The 6,495-nt window shown below is 34.5% G+C and overlaps 1 pseudogene; it reads right to left on the reverse strand.

Annotated features, from left to right (window-relative positions):
* Nucleotides 1-4,917: 4,917 nt before the first annotated feature.
* Nucleotides 4,918-5,591, reverse strand: LOC110426021 (uncharacterized; annotated as a pseudogene).
* Nucleotides 5,592-6,495: the final 904 nt, after the last annotated feature.

Raw genomic sequence — 6,495 nt, forward strand, 5'->3', positions numbered from 1 at the left:
TTACAATGGCGAAAACACCCCAAAATAAGCATTGAACAGCAATTTGTACGAGGAAGTTAAAGTAATTTAGAACAAGAGGTAGGGTTCATGAGTTACCTTCACATTTGGAATGTTCTAAAAAGCTTAGCTTGGTGGTTTAGATATAAAAATAGTTAAAAGAACTTCCTCTTAACTTTTCCTTGAAGTATAAGTGCTTAACATTTTTTTCTTTCTTTGCTCCTTAAGAATACATGTGACGCACTATCAAGTGTTACTACTCCATTACCCAAAATTTATACCCACTATCCAACCACATAGTCATTCTTTTAATATTTTATAAACTATTTTTTAATTATTCTTTCATAACAAGCAGATTCTCCCGTGATTGAATGTGTTCTCTTAACTACTCCTAAGAAAGTGCTTTTATTCAGTATAAATATAAAAGCCTTGAATGTTAAAAGGCAATCACAAATCGTTAGAAACCTAGCAAATATTATCTTGAAAACTTTCTTGAGACTCCTTTAAATATTTTTTCTATTCACCCTTTTCCATTTGTCACAATCCATCACTTCCTCCACCTTTTCTTATCCCTCGTCACTTGCCACCAAAGCACTTATGCTTCAAGGACTGCTCGAGTCTTCCTCTTTGTACCTTCTAACTATTTCTAATTCACTCATTGCAACAAATCCTCTTTCTACTTAAAGAACCCTTTACATTTTGACGATTCTACTAAGGAAGATGATTGTAGTAAGTGAAAAATTAACTAAAAATTTTTATGAAAAGATATGGAGAGTTCTCCCAACAACCAAGAAACACCCATTCCCACTTATGTCCAAGAGCTCATGAAAATGCTCAAAGCTTTCCATGAAAAAATGCAAGTGTTGGAGGAAAACAATAAGCAAATGATGGAGACCATTATCCAGTTTGCGTCCATAACTACCAGAACCTCTCAATCTCTACCTATGCCAATAGAAAATGCCGCTAACGTGATCAATAACAACAAACATGGAGGAAATGGAGAAAGCACGATTAACCCACTCTTTTATACCACCAATCCCTCTATTGTAGGTAATCCCGTTACAGTAACTCCTTCCACTAGTGTTGAGAGTTTTGTCATAAAAGAGGAGTTGGAGAAGTTGCTTGATCAGAAGAACAAGAGTCTCAACTTCTCAAAGTTTGACTTGAAACTACCTTATCTTTCTAAGGTAGCTGCTAAGCCATACCTTAAAGATTACACTAGCTTAAAATTCAAATAATTCAATGGCAAGACTGGTGATGCTCAAGAATATGTCATGAAGATTGTAGAAACCTTGGGAATTAGAAGCTTGGAAGACGATTTAAAGTTAAATGAGTTCTTTAAGTCCCTTATTGAGAAAGCATACATCTGGTATGTTAATCTCACTCTAGGCTTAGTTGACTTTTGGAACCAGATGTGTAGGATATTTGAAGAAAAATTCTTTTCTACCTAAAAGAAAGTGACTTTTATTAACTTGGGGAGAGAACATCATAAGGTAAGAAAAGATCTTATAGAGTACATCTAGCAATTTAGAGAACGCGTATTAGATATAAAAGATTCTCATGATGAAAAAAAGCTGGTAAAAGTATGCATCCAAGGTATGTTCGATAAAATATAGGGTGCATTTGGGTAACTTACCTTTTCATACTTTTACCATTTTAATTGAAACTATACGACGGACCAATAATACGATCTTTAGGCAAAAAAGAGCCCATTGTTTCAGTAAGAGGAACATCATTACTGTGAATGCAATTCAAGGGTGAGGTAAAGAAAAAAGAGGCCCTCGAGAGAACCTAAGCCAAAATGGGACAACTTTAAGAAAAGACAAGATTAAGAGATCGTTACACCCTTTCCATTTTTAGCTCCACTAGACAGAGTAAGGGCACTCCTTCAAGAATGAATTAAAGATGGACAAATAAATTTTCTTTACGTATCGAGTCCACCACCATTAGAAGAGAAGTCCAATCTATGGTATTACGATCACCATCGCATGGTGGGTCATCCATTTGCTGAATGTAGGAACATATGTAAGATATTTCACAAAAGAACACAAACAAGAAATGTCTTGATTGGAAATAACAAAATTCAAAATAATCCATTCCCTACTCATCAAAATGCTTGAGGACATGTAAGTGCAGTGATCAGTATTCAAGAAAAATCTACCCCTTTTTCCAGTCAAGAAGAAAATACGCGTGCAACTGCTATGGTTACCTCTTCTATTGCCCACTCACTCATGAAGACACCTAGATGTAGACACTTATTTGATCAACTTGGCTTCTCAAAAGAATCAAGGAAAAAGGTAACCATAATGTTAGTACAAATAGCTAGTTTGTAGAATGGGGAATACAGCTTAGTAGGACAACTTGTGAAGAAGATGGCATGTGGATATGATAACGACATAGTATTCATAAAAGCAGTCATGTGTACATTACATCCTATCACAACAAGCACTCTATGTGGATAGCAATGTCAATAGATACCCACTGTGAAGGATATTCATTGATGACAGTTCCTCGGTAAACCTTATGCCACTATCTACTCTAAAGGCTATGAATATAGATTTAAGGTGTTTGCTTCATCCTATGACCATTGCTTCCTTCGATAATAAAAAGATTAAAACTATGGGACAAGTCATGGGGAATTTCAAGATAAGACCTATTCAAAATTAGATTTACTTCCATGTTATTGAAGCTTATGTGGCTTATCATCTCCTCATAAGAAAGAAGCACCCAGAGGTGTTCTAAGCTTAAAAGCGCCTAGCGGCATTCTAAATGAGGAAGCATCTAGGGCATTTCAAGTGTGGAAACACTCAAGAGTGTTCCAAGCGTGGAAGTGCCCAAGAGCATTCCCAGTGCGAAAGAGCCCAAAGGCATTACCAACGCAGAAACATCGAGGAACAAGCATGAAATAGCTATTTGCACTGAGAAGTGAAAGTAACTCAAAATAAGTGGTAGGGTTCATAAGTTTTCTTTACATTTGGGTTAGGAACTTGGTTTGGTGGCTCAGATATAGAGATAGTAAGAGGGCTTCCTCTTAACCTTTCCTTGAAGCACATGTGCTTTACCCCTTTTCTTTCTTTGCTCCTTAAGCATACACGTGGTGCACTATTAAGTGTTACTACTCCATTATCCAAAACTTATACCTAGTATTTAACTACGTGGTCATTTTTTTAATATCTTATAAATCGTTCTTCAATTACTTTTCCATGACAAATACGTTCTCCTATTATTAAACATGTTCTCTTATCTTGTCTTAAGAAAGTGCTCATGTTCAATATAAATATAAGGGCCTTAGAGGTTGGGAGGCAATCAAAAATTATCAAAAACCCAAAAAAGATTATCTAAAAAACTTTCTTAAGACTCCTCCAAACATTCTTTCTATTCAATCCTTCCCATTTACCATAGTCTGTCATTACTTCCACCTTTTCTTATCTCTCACCACTTGCCACCAAAGCACTCATGCTTCAAGAACTACTCTAGTTTTCCTCTCTGTCGCCTTTAATGTATTTAAATTCACTCATTGCAACACATCTTGTCTCCCTACCTAAAGAACCCTCTACACACAAATAATTGCTTAGTCTAAATTGACCCGTATATTCTACAATTCCACTTCGTCTAAAAAGTGATCAAACCCAATATCTTAAATTAGGCCCCGTGCATGTCAGAACAACAACAGCAACGAATGAACCTTGATGATATGTAACTGTAACCAAGTGGATTGCAGAACAAACTGAGTTGGCTATCAATCTATTCAAAGAACAAATAAAAAGTCAACTAAAGAGTGGGGTTGGGAAAAAAGGAGGAAAAAAATTAAGGTCAATGGAGAACATTTCCATTCTAGGAAAGGTTTATTCAAATTACATGTAAATCATCTCAAGCACTCGCAACTTCTAAACCCATTCCAAATTAACATTTATGACCATCGTATTAAGTTTATGAGATACCTATGAGAATGTGTTTGTCAAAATTTTGCCTTAGGCAAGATGCATTGATAAGTAAGCACCATAGCACAATTATAAAGTGATTGCAAATAGACAAGTACAAAGGCATCCAGTTCTTACCACAACAATAAACAGGCTTTTTGAAAACATAGTAATTAGAGCTGTCAATATGGGCTGGCTCGGTCCAACCTTGCCTCAGCCCTTGTGGGTTAAAAAAATATGAGTTGGGTCGGGCTAACCCATTTTTTATATGGACCATCAAAACCTCAACCCAGTCCATCCCTTGTTAACCCATGGGTTGGGTTAGGTCAGTCCATTTTTATTTGTTTAAAAAAAAATTAATTTTTATAATTCTACTTGATAAATTTTTTATTAATAAAATTGTTCTATGATTTAATTCATAAATTGAATAATAAAAATATGTTACAAATAAATAAATTACACCAACTATAAAAAATAAATAAATTATATAATAAAGTTTAAATCTTTAACACAAACTACTATCTCATAAACATAAGTATATAACCAAATAATAGAAATTTCAAGACTCATTTATATCCTCTTCAATATTCATTCTCAAGTACATTTAAATCTTGTTTAGACAGTAATGATGTCTCAAGGTCTGAATTATTATCAATTTATCATCTAATATTCATTACCATAAAAGAAAAAAAGATAATAAGTTTTAATCTAAATTAAAATTTTTAATTTGACAAGTGAAGATTAAAGACATTGAAATATATAAAATAAACAATATTATTGATACAAATTATTAATTTTTTATAATTAAATATATAAAATTATTAAATTAATTAAAATTATTTTTTTGACCCATAGAGCTGGCCCTACCTCAGCCCACATCAATCCACTGATTTGGTGAGTTGGCCCATTAAAGCCCGATTCAAATATAGATCAAAATTTTTCAACCCAACCCACCCTATATTTAATAAAAAATCGGATCGACCCATTTTAACAAGTCTAGTAGTAACCTCAATATCCATATGCATAGATGCTACAACCTCTCCTTTTGAATATTCATCTCCCATCTTGCAAGAAAGTGCACCTTTTCAAACACCCTGCGTCAAGCAACATGAAATCTTTTATGATTTGGTCCCAGCCTTCATGAAGACATCCAAATTAAAACCAACAACTCTATTCAGTAATGTCACATTGTCTTCTGTCACTACCCACTTAAATTCATTTGCGCTCAAATTCAAGCTAATCATATTTCTCTGTCCAAGTATACAATAAAAAGAACACCCAAGAAAGAGCCAGCACAAAATCACCAACTACTTGTCTCGGCCAATCCCAAGATAAATCCTCTGACCTCCTCTCAAAATTAACCCTCCAAAGAGACATTGATAAGTGAAGAAGTAACAACCTTTGGCGAAAAAGCTCTGGAACTCTTTATCCTTGATAAACGCTACCATGAACACCAAGAACCCAACTGCAAAGAGAAACAATTAAACCAACAAAAGAATTGGATGTCTGAATTAGCAATTTATCATGTGGGGTTGACCCTGAAAGGTTTTGAGCTGTTTCAACACCATGAGTAAAAATATAGATCTCGTTGAGATAGAACATTATCAAAGATCCACTCCTTATTGCAATCAAGGAATGGAGAATGCAGATCACAAAGAACATAGGCAATCCCATTGTACCAACTATAACATGCCTAGATTCAATTGTTTCATAGATCTTCTCATTGTCTTCACAACTCCAAAATGTTCGCAGATTCAAGAAAATCGAGACTTTACGATGTGAATGCACGAATTTGATTAGAGCACAAAAATACAAAAATGAACGTGAACCCACCTAGGAAAACCTTAAAAGGTCGAGAATTTTCAATGGGTGAACTAATATATGACAATGAGAAAGGAAGAAACCATTAAAATACTAGACACCCAGATGAACCCACCAAAAGAAAACCTCAAACTTCATACGTTATGATCATTGCATAACAATGAGCAATAATTGAAAACAAGTACATCCAAAATCCCAGTGATCTTCCTCCAAGCAAAAACTCGAAATAAAAAAAGAAAATGAGGAACTGATGAGTCTGAATAGCAATGTGGCAACGATCAACGAAAAAACTGGTAGAGAGAACGAGGAATAAATAGTGGCATTTATCGAATTTTCACTTTCACAATCACAAATAGGAAGAGGAATGCGAAGAGGGTGGGATTGAGAATTTCAATGAAGAGAATCTGAACTGGAATCGGGATTAAATGACCAAAGACTGAGCTACGGGGTTCATAGGGATGTGTGCGGTTGGGTGTTTGGCGGGTTTTGTGATTTTTGTCGTAAGTGTGGTTTGTTCCACAACCCATTTGCCGGACAATCCTGTTGTGTACGACTTTGTGACTTGTTTAATTTATTAAGAACAATGATTGATCACAAATGAGTAAATGGTAGTCATGATTTAAAAGTTTACTTCCCAAAAAAAAATATTAACATATTTAAATTTTTTAATAATTGTTAGTTGTTTATATAAGAAGGCTACAATTTGGGCTAATCATCTTTATCTAAATTGTACATACTTCATCCTTATCATATAAAT

This window comes from Theobroma umbraticum, unplaced genomic scaffold (genome assembly GCF_002168275.2).
Source record: "Theobroma umbraticum cultivar Fairchild unplaced genomic scaffold, ASM216827v3 scaffold_30.0, whole genome shotgun sequence".
In the NCBI taxonomy this organism is placed as follows: domain Eukaryota; kingdom Viridiplantae; phylum Streptophyta; class Magnoliopsida; order Malvales; family Malvaceae; genus Theobroma; species Theobroma umbraticum.